Consider the following 15,219-nt stretch of genomic DNA (forward strand, 5'->3'; position numbering starts at 1 on the left):
CCTCTTTCTCCTTTAATTTTTGTCCTAGCTGCAGATCTCCTGCAAGCAGCTATCAATAAAGCATTCAGAGATGGACTTCTGCAAGCACCATTTTCACCTGATTTTGATATGGATTATACAGTGGTCCAATATGCCGATGATACCTTAATTATCATGCCAGTTTGCAGTCACCAAGTTACTACAATGAAAAATATCCTACAGGACTATTGTAACACCCCAAATTTCAATGAAAAAGAAAGTTAGAAGATTCCAGAAATACAAAATTTCAAACCAACAAAAACTTTTCTTTTGCATATAGTACCCTGCATAGGACTTGTGCATTTGAGTGATATGCCATGATGATTGTTATTACTTGTTATTGATATGCTCTAAAACCCTAGAGTGATCATGTGAAGATCACCAACCAAATAAATCAAAGTGGAAGAAATTCCCATAATTGAAAAACCCTAAAAACCCTCACATATGCCCTATGGCATTTTTATAAATTTTGACCCTAGACCTATTTGGTCTTCACCATTAGTTGAATAATGTGTTAAACACTTATTACAACTTTTGGAACCAGGGTTGCACAACTCAAATGAATTTCAAACACTTTTCCCACTCACATGTGATGATGACCAAATCTGCCAATTATAGTCTGGTCACCACTTTGAGCCCCTGCAATTCAATTTTCCCAAACCATTCTTTGCTAACTCCTTGCACCATTTCAAAGTCAACATCAAGGTGAACAACTTTGATGAAGACCACCCTGCCAAATTCATCTCTGATCACTAGCTATGCTCATCCAAAGTTGCAACTTTTTAATAAGTTCAACAATCTCCACTTAGCCATTTTGGGCCATTTTTGAAATCCAATTTTTCCACCACCACCTCAATTCATCTCTGGTCAATTACAACTTATCTCAACCTTCACATATCACAAACTTTCACCTTTTGAACTTTTTCCAATTTTGGATATTTTGCAAATTCCAAATTATGGCACTATTTGCAACTATTGCAAATAGTGATTCTACTACACCTAAACTCCCCTAACCTACACCATTGTGTCCCCTGGTTCCCTCTAACCCTAAATGAAACATAGTGGAGCTAAGGAGGGAGAGAGAGCAAGCATGGCATGGCCATGCCGGCCACATGCCGGCCATGCCGCACCACCCCTCTCCCTTTGCTTCCCCAACCCTGGCCCCTGCGCCACAGCATGCCACCGCCTCTCCTACGCCACCCTAGCACCGCCCTGGTCGCGCTCGACGACGACATTGGCCGGACGACGCGCGCCCAAACTCGCCCTGGACGCCGCTCGCGTCGCGCGTGTGCCCGACGCGGACACACACTGGCCACGCGCCGCGCCACGACCTCGAGCACGCCCTGGACCCTCCCTCGACACGTTGAGCACCGCGATGACACCGCGACTCCGCCGGACACGCGCCCAGCCCAGACCCATGACCGCCGTTGCCGGAGACGACGACCACAGCCCGTACGCGCCGCGGCCGTCGTGGAAGCAATGCGACCCAACCAAGCCTCCCCGACCGCGCTGTCGCAGCCAAACGCATCGCACTGGACACGCAGAGCATCGACATGACCACGCCTAGCTCGACCCGCCGCCGGAGAAGCCGCGCCATGGTCGACCTTGCCACTGCCCCGCACCCCTTGCTCAATCCTATAAATAGAGCGTTCCCTGGACCAAACCAAGCACACCAGCTCACTCCCCACCTCTCACTGCTTCGACACCACCACTCCACCCACTCGATCGTCGCCGGAGCTGCTCCAATTCGAAGATCGACGCCGCCCGTACCCGGAGGTCGCCGCCGTCGATTGGAGCTGTTCCTGGAGGAGCCGCCGGTACCAGGAGCTCCGCCGTCGTCCACAACTTCCCCACGCACACTGCCATCCCTCGCTGGAGCACCGGTTAGCTCTCCCACCCCCTACTGCCGCCGCCGCACCGGGATCTCGCCGGAGATGACGATGGCCATGTGCCGTCCGATCTGATTCTAATCCAACGCACCATACCTCTCCATACCGTTTCGGGTTTTAAACGCCGCTGACATGCGGGACCCCCCTGTCAGGCAGCCCACGCGGGCACAGACGCGTGGTGGGCTGGCCTTGGGCCTGTTTAAACCATTTCAGCCCGTTAGCTTTTCCCGCCGGCCTGTTTAATTCAAATTCGTTTTAAACTTTTTCCAAACATTTTCAATACTGCCCAAGCTTTGAAATTAAATAGTTTCCAATTGGCTAAACCAAATTTAGTGAATTTGATATTGTTGGAAAGCCACTGAAATTCTCTATCCAATGCCACTGGCCTCTTGGTCAAATTCTTTGTAGAATTAATGTGACAAAAATAACAAGCCAGGGACTTTTCCCTATTCAAATACTTCTTAAAAATCAACCAAAATAGATATTAAGTTAATTCCAACTCTAATAGCTCACATTTGACTTACACTAATTGTTTATGCAATAAAATGGTGTGGTCACTTTGCATGATCATGCCATGGTTTAATGAAGGGATATTTTGACTAGTTTAACTAGTTGATATTATCCAAAAGCTGTTAAAGTTAAATTGTGTGAAGTCTTACACTTCATTTAAACTTGTCTCACATGAATTCATGGGATGTTTGGACCCCTGGTTCCAAACTCTCTTATATGAATTTCTTGAGATTTAAATCAAATATAGTGTTATTTAAATGGCATGAGGTGTTCCACCTCATTTAAATCATTCTACCAAATGATGATGTTGATGAACATTTGATCTAGGTCAAGATGAGTTCATCCATGATTGTTGGAGAAATTAAATCTTAAGAAGATTTCAATGAGAGGAAATTATTTCTCAAGAACCCTATGGAAACTATCATTTACATAGAATACAAATCCTATTTAAATCCCACAACCCATGCACCCTAGTTTATTTATGTGTGTGCATAGAATAGTTTGTGTGCTTATTTGTGATGTGTGGAATAGCCCTGGAATTAGTGAGTAATTATACTCGTATTCAAATTTAGACGGTAGCACCGGAGAGTACGCCGAAGAAGAAGGTTGCTACCAGGAGGAGGAAGAGGAACAGTTTGAGAACTACCAAGGCAAGCTAAATTACTATGCAAGCTTTTATTCTTGCCAAGTGCAAAGCCCCTTTGGGGCAAGGCACCATGTCTTACCTTTTCTTATGTGAACCCATCCCAAGTTTTACTTGTTTTCCAAAGGATTTTTTTTTTATAGTTAACTTTGGGCAAAATACAAGTGGTTGTTAGAGTAGTGAGTTAGCCTTTCCAAGCAAAGCAAGGTAGCACCCCTCATGAATTAGAGCGAGTGCTAATGAGCTAAACTTGACTACTCTAGATGGGACTTTGGGATTTTGAAAGGACTTTGAAACCTTGGAATGAAGATGCATTCCATTGAATGATTTTTGAAGGTGAATATGACCAAGAGAAGATAGTGATTTTTGATAAAACATGATGTTGGTTTGAATGCGATACCTTTCCAATTCTCAAGTACCCCCACAATACCTGATTATGGGTAGGGCTTAACTGGAAGTTTATGCGTCTTAGTATGGGTTCCCTCTAAACAAGCGTCATCGGGGTTATGCCGAAAGCTGCCTCTACCACAAAAGAAACGATACGATATGATGCGAAAGGAGGTGAATGTCCGGCCCAAGCCCTGTGCAGTTCCCAGGTTGACAGTTGGTCTTCACTGGGAGGCCAAGCTCATGGGGAGAGGTGCTCATACTAGGGTTCGTAAGTGAAAGGTTATGGTTGATGATCCGCGTACTGTGTTACGATTATTCGGGGAAATCCCGACGGATGAAATCAAATGTTGTGGCACAAGTGTGCAACCTCTGCAGAGTGTAAACCTATTCGAATAGCCGCGTCCACGGTTACGGACGGTTGGAAAGGCCATACAGTTTCCGATGTCATATCCTTGAAAATGATGTTGAAAGGTGATGGTGAATTGACTTGTGGTGAATTGAATTGAAATCACCACTTGAATGGTGGGAATGACACTAATGTTCCCCCTTGGGTTAGTTAGCACTTGAATGAGTTTTCTAAAAATTTTGTGAACCAAAACTAGCTTTATGCAAATAAACTAGAGCTTAGCAAACCCTACTAGAATGTCTAGCACTTACATTAGTATTAGTTTGCGAGTACTCAACGTACTCACGGCTTTGTCCCTGGCTATTCAAATGGCCAGAGTATGAAGATGAACAAGGAGATGACCAGCAGGATGCCTACGACAACTAAGCGCCTTCCGACGTCAAGCGTTGGCCTGTGGACTCGAGAGTCCTTGCATCTTACGCTTCCGCTATGTTGAACTATGAACTTGTGTTTGTTCGTGGATCGATAGATCAACTATTCATGTAATATGGATCATGTGATTCCAGTTTGTAAGACTTATGGTTTGTAATGAATGATGACTGTGATACTTAACTATTATGCCTCGCAACAACAATATTCCTGGGATTGCGATGTATGACATAATAGGCATTCGGACTTAAAAATCCGGGTGTTGACAAGTTGGTATCAGAGCCATTGTTTGACCTTAGAAGACCTTAGTTAGAATGGGCGTTCTGAAAAAATTTTTAACTTGAAATCAAATGAAAGGACTTATTTGCGAAAATTTACTACACTCTTGTCTTTGAGACTTTGCCAAAATTTGATCATGTTCTATCTTCTTTAAATCAACTTAAAACCTTGCCACACTTTGCACTCCCTAACTTACTCATCCAATTCTCTTTCAGATGGAGCCGAATGAACCCCTCAACACCAAGTTTTATCAGCTTGGAAACGGAGGAAGCTTGATCTTCGAGCATGACCTCGACTCCCTGTCGGATCACCTTGGCCGCCCACACCCGAGTTTCACGGGATTCAGGTGGACGACCAGCCGGGAGGGGAACTGCAGTGGATTATCACTGCTGACTTGAGGGGCAAGCTGGAGCCTCCCACCTCGGAGAGGATCCTTTTCTCTTTCAGGGAAAGCAACTGGCTCGACGGGCTTGCACGTGCTCTTCAGGAAGCACTTGCTCGTCTGTGCGGACAGAATACCGAAGCCCTTCGTGAGGAACGCTTTGCGCATCTCGCACGGCGTAACTCTGACGGAAGACCCATGGATGTGCCACTCCACCCCCAGTTGAGGCACCATGTGGATCACTTGGACTTCATGCTCTACCAGACTCAGAGAGACCTCGATGCCTCTCGCGCTTACGCGAACCAGACCCATGCTCACATCATCGAGCAGGGTGAGGCGATCAAGCTACTCAACAACGACCGCAGGAACCTTCGCCAGCAGCGTGCCAAGAAGGACGCTACGATTCGCCGCCTTCGCGACCGGATCGCGTCACTTGAGGCCACTGTCACGGCCCAGGAGGATCAGATTCGTCACATGGAGGAGGACGATGAAGGCATCGATATTCAGGGAGGAGACGCCTTTCTGAGCGATGACGATGACTTTGAGGAGGACGAGAACACCGAGGAGGAGGACTACGAGTTCCTGGAGGCCGGACAGGATGACTACGTCCCGATTGATATCGACGATGAGGAGTAGTTGCACTAGTTTCACTTATAGTAGGTGTGAGTTGTATCCCGTCCTTTGTATCGTAGCATGCGAATGGTTCTTAAAACCATTGGAGTATGTGTGTAGTTTGTACTATGTGTTGCATGAATGAATGAATGTTATGTTTGTCATGAAAAGATTACAAGTTTTCAAATGTTTTTCAAACTTAAATGAACCATAGAATGTTCCCTCTTATCTCATGATCTTCTATACCTTCAGATGGCCCCTCCGAATCGCACCAACGACGCGATGATGCAGCTTCTGCAAACCCTGCTTGCAGACCGGGAAACCGAGAGAGCCGAGCGCCAAGCCAACATCATCGCCTTGCAGAACATCGCCCAAGGCCATGGAAATCATGACCACCCCGGATCCAAGCTCAAGAACTTCCAGAACACCAACCCTCCGGTGTTTAGCAAGACCGAGGAGCCCCTCGACGCCGACGATTGGCTCCAGACTATGGAGAACAATCTGGAAGTAGCTGGAGTGGAAGCCAACGAGAAGGTGTTGTTCGCCACTCACTACCTCGCTGGACCAGCTCGCGCTTGGTGGACAAGTACCCGTGCCATGAACGGAGGTCAATTCATGACTTGGGAGGATTTCAAACTCAAGTTCAGTAAGTACCATGTACCCCCGGGTCTTATCAAGAAGATGAGGGATGAATTCCGTGAACTGAAACAAGGTCGCATGACGGTGGTTGAGTACCGCGACAAGTTTCTCACCTTGTCAAGGTATGCCCCTGATGAGACGGACACCGTTGAAAAGAGGAAGGAGAGATTCCTGAACGGGCTGCATGATGAGATGCAGACTGTCCTCGTCAACATCCCCTTCGCCGACCTCGAAGCCCTTGTTGACTCCGCCATCCAGATGGAGGGCAAGTTGAACCAAGCCAATGAGAACCGCAAGCGCCGCATGGCAAATCAGAGTGGATCAAGCCACCCCCAAAAATTTCGCCCTAGCTCAAGCGGAGGTTTCAATCCGAGACATAACAAACCCCCGATGCAGAACTCTCGCCCCGGTTATCAGAACCGAAGTGGAGGAAACTCCAAGCCAGGAGGCTACCACCCCAACAACAACAACTACAACCGCGCTCCACCTCGAGCCCCGAACACCAACAACACCAACACCAACACCAACCCCAGAACCGGGAGCAATGCCATTCCCGTTGCGAACAAGCAGGACAAGAGCACTATCACTTGTTATGAGTGTGGTGTAGTGGGGCACTACTCCAACGAGTGTCCCAAGCGTCTTGCCAAGCTCGCCGGCAACACCGCTGCTCCTGCTCAGCAGCAACGCCGTGTCTCCACCGGCAAGAAGTTCGCCCCCAACAACCCCAACAACCGCAACGGCCGCCTCTACCACATGAACGCCGAAGAAGCCCAGGAAGCCCCAGATGTGGTGCGGGTATGTTTTCTGTCAACCACACCCCTGCTAGAGTGTTGTTTGATTCCGGAGCATCGCATTCCTTTGTCACCGAAGATTTTGCATCAACAAGTAAAATTCAACCCCTCAGTTTGAAGCATGTTATGTTAGTTCAAATCCCCGGATCAACCACCAAAGCCAGAAAATTTTGTAAAAATGTGCCAATCAAAATCCATGATGTTGATTTCTTTGCAAATCTCATCATACTTGGAACCAAAGGTTTGGAAGTTGTCCTAGGAATGGACTGGATGTCCAAACACAATGGATTGATAGATCAGCCAAGAAAGCCATAACCATGACTAGCAGCACCGGAATCGTAGTTGAGCACGTCTACGAAAAACTACCCGCAAAATTTACACTGCAACCAAAGTGTATCCAAGCCTACTGGATCAAATCGGGGTCGTTTGTCGCTACCCTGATGTGTTTCCGGATGATCTACCCGGTATGCCCCGGACCGGGATATCGAGTTTATCATCGAGTTAATCCCCGGAACTGGACCCATCGCCCGAGAGCCTACGGCATGAACGCAGCCGAGCTTGTGGAGCTGAAGAAGCAAATAGATGACATGTTAGCCAAAGGTTTGATCGGACCAAGTGCATCCCCACTGGAGATCCCCGTCTTGTTTGTCGACAAGAAGGATGGTGCAAATCGTTTATGCACCGACTATCGTAAGCTTAACGATGTCACCATCAAAAACAAATACCCCTTACCCAAGATCGAAGACTTGTTCGACCAACTCACCGGATCCCGAGTTTTCTCGAAAATTGATCTTAGAACTGGATACCACCAACTGAAAATCCGAGCCACCGACATTCCAAAAACTGCCTTTACCACCAGATATGGGTTGTATGAGTACAACGTCATGTCATTTGGACTGACCAATGCTCCCGCTTATTTCATGAATCTCATGAATAAGATCTTCATGAACTTCTTGGACAAATTTGTCGTTGTTTTCATCGACGACATTTTGGTCTACTCCAAGTCCGAAGAAGAACATGAACAGCATCTAGAGATTGTTCTAGAAACCCTGAGACAGCACCAGTTGTACGCCAAGTTTAGCAAGTGTGAGTTTTGGCTGGAAGAAGTTGGATTCCTCGGACACATCTTGTCTGCAGGAGGAATTGCCGTAGATCCCGCCAAGATCAAAACTGTTATGGAATGGAAAGCTCCGACCACACAAACTGAAGTCCGTGCTTTTCTTGGATTAGCCGGATATTACCGCAGATTTGTAGAAGGTTTTTCGAGCATCGCTCGACCAATGACCCAACTGCTAAAAAAGGACAGAAAGTTTGAGTGGACCGACAAGTGTGAAGAGAGCTTTCAACAGCTCAAGAGTAGACTGACAACAGCCCCAATCCTGATCATGCCAGATATCGCAAAGCCCTTTGACGTATATTGCGACGCCTCCAAGACTGGACTTGGATGCGTGCTTATGCAAGAAGGAAAGGTTGTATCCTACCTTTCTAGACAACTCAAGCAACATGAGCAGAACTACCCAACCCACGACCTCGAGCTTGCAGCCGTGGTCTTAGCCTTGAAAGTTTGGCGTCATTACCTCATGGGTAATCGATGCGAGATTTACTCCGACCACAAAAGCCTCAAATACATTTTCACCCAGAAGGAGTTAAACATGAGACAACGCCGATGGATCGAATTGATCAAGGATTACGACATGGAGATTCACTACCACCCCGGCAAGGCCAATGTGGTAGCGGATGCCTTGAGTCGGCTAGTGCCGCAGTTGAACTCCATGCTCGCAACCGAACAGCCTAGTTTGCACCAAGAGTTTGAACAGTTCAGACTTGAACTTGTGAGTGAAGGATTCCTAGCCAGCATCGAACTGCAACCTACCTTGATTGGTCAGATCAAGGAAGCCCAGAAAGACAACACTAGCATTGATGGAATCAAGAAACAGATAGCCGCAGGAAAAGCCCCCGGATTCACCATTGACGAAGCCGGAGTGCTTTGGTACAAAGAACGCCTCTGCGTACCATCGGACTCTGACCTGAAACAAGTCATCCTGCAAGAAGCCCATGACACCCCTTACTCAATCCACCCCGGAGGTACCAAGATGTACCAGGACCTGAAAGAACAATTTTGGTGGCACGGAATGAAGAGAGAGATCGGTAGCTATATCGCTAAGTGTGACATCTGCCAGCGAGTTAAGGCAGAACACCAGAGACCCGCCGGACTGTTGCAACCCCTTCAGATTCCAGAATGGAAATGGGACTCCGTAGGAATGGACTTTATCACCGGACTGCCCAAATCCAGCAAAGGCAATGATTCCATATGGGTAGTGGTCGATAGATTGACCAAAGTCGCCCATTTCATCGCCGTCAAAACCACCTATCAAGGCCCCAAGTTAGCTGAACTCTACATCTCCAGAATAGTCGCTTTGCATGGAACCCCCAAATCGATAGTGTCAGATAGAGGATCACAGTTCACCTCAAGGTTCTGGCAGAAAGTGCATGAAGGACTAGGCACTCGCCTAAATTTCAGCACCGCCTATCACCCTCAGACCGACGGACAGATCGAGAGAGTAAACCGAGATACTAGAAGACATGCTTAGAGCATGCGTGCGGAATACGGATCCAAGTGGGAAGACTGCCTACCTTACGCAGAATTCTCATACAACAATAGTTATCAAGCCAGCCTACGAGATGGCCCCCTTTGAAGCCTTGTACGGAAGGAAGTGCCGTACCCCCTGAACTGGTCAGAAGTCGGAGAGAGTCAAGTTTTCGGCCCAGACGTTCTTCGTGAAGCCGAAGAGAAGGTTCACAAGATCCGTGAGTACCTCAAGACTGCGCAATCCAGGCAGAAGAGCTACGCCGACAAGAGACGTCGGGAGATGACCTTTGAGATCGGAGATTTTGTCTATCTCAAAGTATCCCCCTTGAAAGGGATGCAAAGGTTTCAACTGAAAGGAAAGCTTGCACCTCGCTACGTGGGACCTTTCCAAGTCCTCAGCCGCCGAGGTGAAGTATCTTATCAACTGGAGTTGCCTGAAGAAATGTCGGCTGTGCACGACGTTTTTCACATCTCACTTCTCCGGAAATGTCTTGAAGTCCCTGAGAAGACCGAAGTGTTCAAGAACATCGATCACCGATCGGTGGATATCAACAAGGATCTGACTTACCGCGAAGTGCCGATTCGCATCCTAGAAGAAGCATACAGAACCACCCGCACCCGAAGCATCAAGTTTCTCAAGATCCAATGGAGCAATCATACCGAGGAAGAAGCCACCTGGGAACGCGAAGACTTCATGAAGAAGGAGTACCCAGATCTCTTTAGTCCCTAACTTTCTTTTTGATCTCGGGACGAGATCTTTTGTAAGGGGGAAGGGTTTGTAACACCCCAAATTTCAATGAAAAAGAAAGTTAGAAGATTCCAGAAATACAAAATTTCAAACCAACAAAAACTTTTCTTTTGCATATAGTACCCTGCATAGGACTTGTGCATTTGAGTGATATGCCATGATGATTGTTATTACTTGTTATTGATATGCTCTAAAACCCTAGAGTGATCATGTGAAGATCACCAACCAAATAAATCAAAGTGGAAGAAATTCCCATAATTGAAAAACCCTAAAAACCCTCACATATGCCCTATGGCATTTTTATAAATTTTGACCCTAGACCTATTTGGTCTTCACCATTAGTTGAATAATGTGTTAAACACTTATTACAACTTTTGGAACCAGGGTTGCACAACTCAAATGAATTTCAAACACTTTTCCCACTCACATGTGATGATGACCAAATCTGCCAATTATAGTCTGGTCACCACTTTGAGCCCCTGCAATTCAATTTTCCCAAACCATTCTTTGCTAACTCCTTGCACCATTTCAAAGTCAACATCAAGGTGAACAACTTTGATGAAGACCACCCTGCCAAATTCATCTCTGATCACTAGCTATGCTCATCCAAAGTTGCAACTTTTTAATAAGTTCAACAATCTCCACTTAGCCATTTTGGGCCATTTTTGAAATCCAATTTTTCCACCACCACCTCAATTCATCTCTGGTCAATTACAACTTATCTCAACCTTCACATATCACAAACTTTCACCTTTTGAACTTTTTCCAATTTTGGATATTTTGCAAATTCCAAATTATGGCACTATTTGCAACTATTGCAAATAGTGATTCTACTACACCTAAACTCCCCTAACCTACACCATTGTGTCCCCTGGTTCCCTCTAACCCTAAATGAAACATAGTGGAGCTAAGGAGGGAGAGAGAGCAAGCATGGCATGGCCATGCCGGCCACATGCCGGCCATGCCGCACCACCCCCTCTCCCTTTGCTTCCCCAACCCTGGCCCCTGCGCCACAGCATGCCACCGCCTCTCCTACGCCACCCTAGCACCGCCCTGGTCGCGCTCGACGACGACATTGGCCGGACGACGCGCGCCCAAACTCGCCCTGGACGCCGCTCGCGTCGCGCGTGTGCCCGACGCGGACACACACTGGCCACGCGCCGCGCCACGACCTCGAGCACGCCCTGGACCCTCCCTCGACACGTTGAGCACCGCAGTGACACCGCGACTCCGCCAGACACGCGCCCAGCCCAGACCCATGACCGCCGTTGCCGGAGACGACGACCACAGCCCGTACGCGCCGCGGCCGTCGTGGAAGCAATGCGACCCAACCAAGCCTCCCCCGACCGCGCTGTCGCAGCCAAACGCATCGCCTGGACACGCAGAGCATCGACATGACCACGCCTAGCTCGACCCGCCGCCGGAGAAGCCGCGCCATGGTCGACCTTGCCACTGCCCCGCACCCCTTGCTCAATCCTATAAATAGAGCGTTCCCTGGACCAAACCAAGCACACCAGCTCACTCCCCACCTCTCACTGCTTCGACACCACCACTCCACCCACTCGATCGTCGCCGGAGCTGCTCCAATTCGAAGATCGACGCCGCCCGTACCCGGAGGTCGCCGCCGTCGATTGGAGCTGTTCCTGGAGGAGCCGCCGGTACCAGGAGCTCCGCCGTCGTCCACAACTTCCCCACGCACACTGCCATCCCTCGCTGGAGCACTGGTTAGCTCTCCCACCCCCTACTGCCGCCGCCGCACCGTCGGGATCTCGCCGGAGATGACGATGGCCATGTGCCGTCCGATCTGATTCTAATCCAACGCACCATACCTCTCCATACCGTTTCGGGTTTTAAACGCCGCTGACATGCGGGACCCCCCTGTCAGGCAGCCCACGCGGGCACAGACGCGTGGTGGGCTGGCCTTGGGCCTGTTTAAACCATTTCAGCCCGTTAGCTTTTCCCGCCGGCCTGTTTAATTCAAATTCGTTTTAAACTTTTTCCAAACATTTTCAATACTGCCCAAGCTTTGAAATTAAATAGTTTCCAATTGGCTAAACCAAATTTAGTGAATTTGATATTGTTGGAAAGCCACTGAAATTCTCTATCCAATGCCACTGGCCTCTTGGTCAAATTCTTTGTAGAATTAATGTGACAAAAATAACAAGCCAGGGACTTTTCCCTATTCAAATACTTCTTAAAAATCAACCAAAATAGATATTAAGTTAATTCCAACTCTAATAGCTCACATTTGACTTACACTAATTGTTTATGCAATAAAATGGTGTGGTCACTTTGCATGATCATGCCATGGTTTAATGAAGGGATATTTTGACTAGTTTAACTAGTTGATATTATCCAAAACTGTTAAAGTTAAATTGTGTGAAGTCTTACACTTCATTTAAACTTGTCTCACATGAATTCATGGGATGTTTGGACCCCTGGTTCCAAACTCTCTTATATGAATTTCTTGAGATTTAAATCAAATATAGTGTTATTTAAATGGCATGAGGTGTTCCACCTCATTTAAATCATTCTACCAAATGATGATGTTGATGAACATTTGATCTAGGTCAAGATGAGTTCATCCATGATTGTTGGAGAAATTAAATCTTAAGAAGATTTCAATGAGAGGAAATTATTTCTCAAGAACCCTATGGAAACTATCATTTACATAGAATACAAATCCTATTTAAATCCCACAACCCATGCACCCTAGTTTATTTATGTGTGTGCATAGAATAGTTTGTGTGCTTATTTGTGATGTGTGGAATAGCCCTGGAATTAGTGAGTAATTATACTCGTATTCAAATTTAGACGGTAGCACCGGAGAGTACGCCGAAGAAGAAGGTTGCTACCAGGAGGAGGAAGAGGAACAGTTTGAGAACTACCAAGGCAAGCTAAATTACTATGCAAGCTTTTATTCTTGCCAAGTGCAAAGCCCCTTTGGGGCAAGGCACCATGTCTTACCTTTTCTTATGTGAACCCATCCCAAGTTTTACTTGTTTTCCAAAGGATTTTTTTTTTATAGTTAACTTTGGGCAAAATACAAGTGGTTGTTAGAGTAGTGAGTTAGCCTTTCCAAGCAAAGCAAGGTAGCACCCCTCATGAATTAGAGCGAGTGCTAATGAGCTAAACTTGACTACTCTAGATGGGACTTTGGGATTTTGAAAGGACTTTGAAACCTTGGAATGAAGATGCATTCCATTGAATGATTTTTGAAGGTGAATATGACCAAGAGAAGATAGTGATTTTTGATAAAACATGATGTTGGTTTGAATGCGATACCTTTCCAATTCTCAAGTACCCCCACAATACCTGATTATGGGTAGGGCTTAACCGGAAGTTTATGCGTCTTAGTATGGGTTCCCTCTAAACAAGCGTCATCGGGGTTATGCGAAAGCTGCCTCTACCACAAAAGAAACGATACGATATGATGCGAAAGGAGGTGAATGTCCGGCCCAAGCCCTGTGCGGTTCCCAAAGGTTGGACAGTTGGTCTTCACTGGGAGGCCAAGCTCATGGGGAGAGGTGCTCATACTAGGGTTCGTAAGTGAAAGGTTATGGTTGATGATCCGCGTACTGTGTTACGATTATTCGGGGAAATCCCGACGGATGAAATCAAATGTTGTGGCACAAGTGTGCAACCTCTGCAGAGTGTAAACCTATTCGAATAGCCGCGTCCACGGTTACGGACGGTTGGAAAGGCCATACAGTTTCCGATGTCATATCCTTGAAAATGATGTTGAAAGGTGATGGTGAATTGACTTGTGGTGAATTGAATTGAAATCACCACTTGAATGGTGGGAATGACACTAATGTTCCCCCTTGGGTTAGTTAGCACTTGAATGAGTTTTCTAAAAATTTTGTGAACCAAAACTAGCTTTATGCAAATAAACTAGAGCTTAGCAAACCCTACTAGAATGTCTAGCACTTACATTAGTATTAGTTTGCGAGTACTCAACGTACTCACGGCTTTGTCCCTGGCTATTCAAATGGCCAGAGTATGAAGATGAACAAGGAGATGACCAGCAGGATGCCTACGACAACTAAGCGCCTTCCGACGTCAAGCGTTGGCCTGTGGACTCGAGAGTCCTTGCATCTTACGCTTCCGCTATGTTGAACTATGAACTTGTGTTTGTTCGTGGATCGATAGATCAACTATTCATGTAATATGGATCATGTGATTCCAGTTTGTAAGACTTATGGTTTGTAATGAATGATGACTGTGATACTTAACTATTATGCCTCGCAACAACAATATTCCTGGGATTGCGATGTATGACATAATAGGCATTCGGACTTAAAAATCCGGGTGTTGACAACTATGCAGCCTCTACTGGACTACAAATAAACTTTCACAAATCTTCGCTCATTCCAATAAATTTATCTGATGAAAGAGCAACATCTATTGCTGGTCTTTTGGGTTGCAAAATAGCTTCTATGCCCTTCACATACCTGGGCCTACCTCTTGGCACTACCAAACCCACTATTCAAGATTTAATGCCTTTGGTGGATAGAATTGAGCGAAAAGTCTCTGCAACATTCTTGATGATGAATTATAGTGGACGTGTCACAGTAGTTAATTCCCTTCTCACATCCATTGCTAATTTCACAATATGCTCCATTCATATCAACCCCAAAATTCTAGAGCATGTGGAGAAGATCAGAAGACATTGCTTATGGAACAAGAAAACAGACGATGGAGAAAAATGCAATTCTTTAGCTGCATGGGATATGGTATGTACCCCAAAGAAAAGTGGTGGTTTGGGGGTTCTAAACTTAAGGATACAAAATGAAGGCCTGCTACTCAAATATCTACATAAATTCTATAACAGAGTTGACACACCCTTGGTACATCTGATATGGAACTCCTATTACAACAATAAAATCCCTCATAGCATGGCCCCCTGTGGTTCTCCATGGTGGAGAGATATTCTTAAACTTGTTCCTATAT

The sequence above is a fragment of the Lolium perenne genome, chromosome 2, assembly GCF_019359855.2.
Source record: "Lolium perenne isolate Kyuss_39 chromosome 2, Kyuss_2.0, whole genome shotgun sequence".
Lineage (NCBI taxonomy): Eukaryota > Viridiplantae > Streptophyta > Magnoliopsida > Poales > Poaceae > Lolium > Lolium perenne.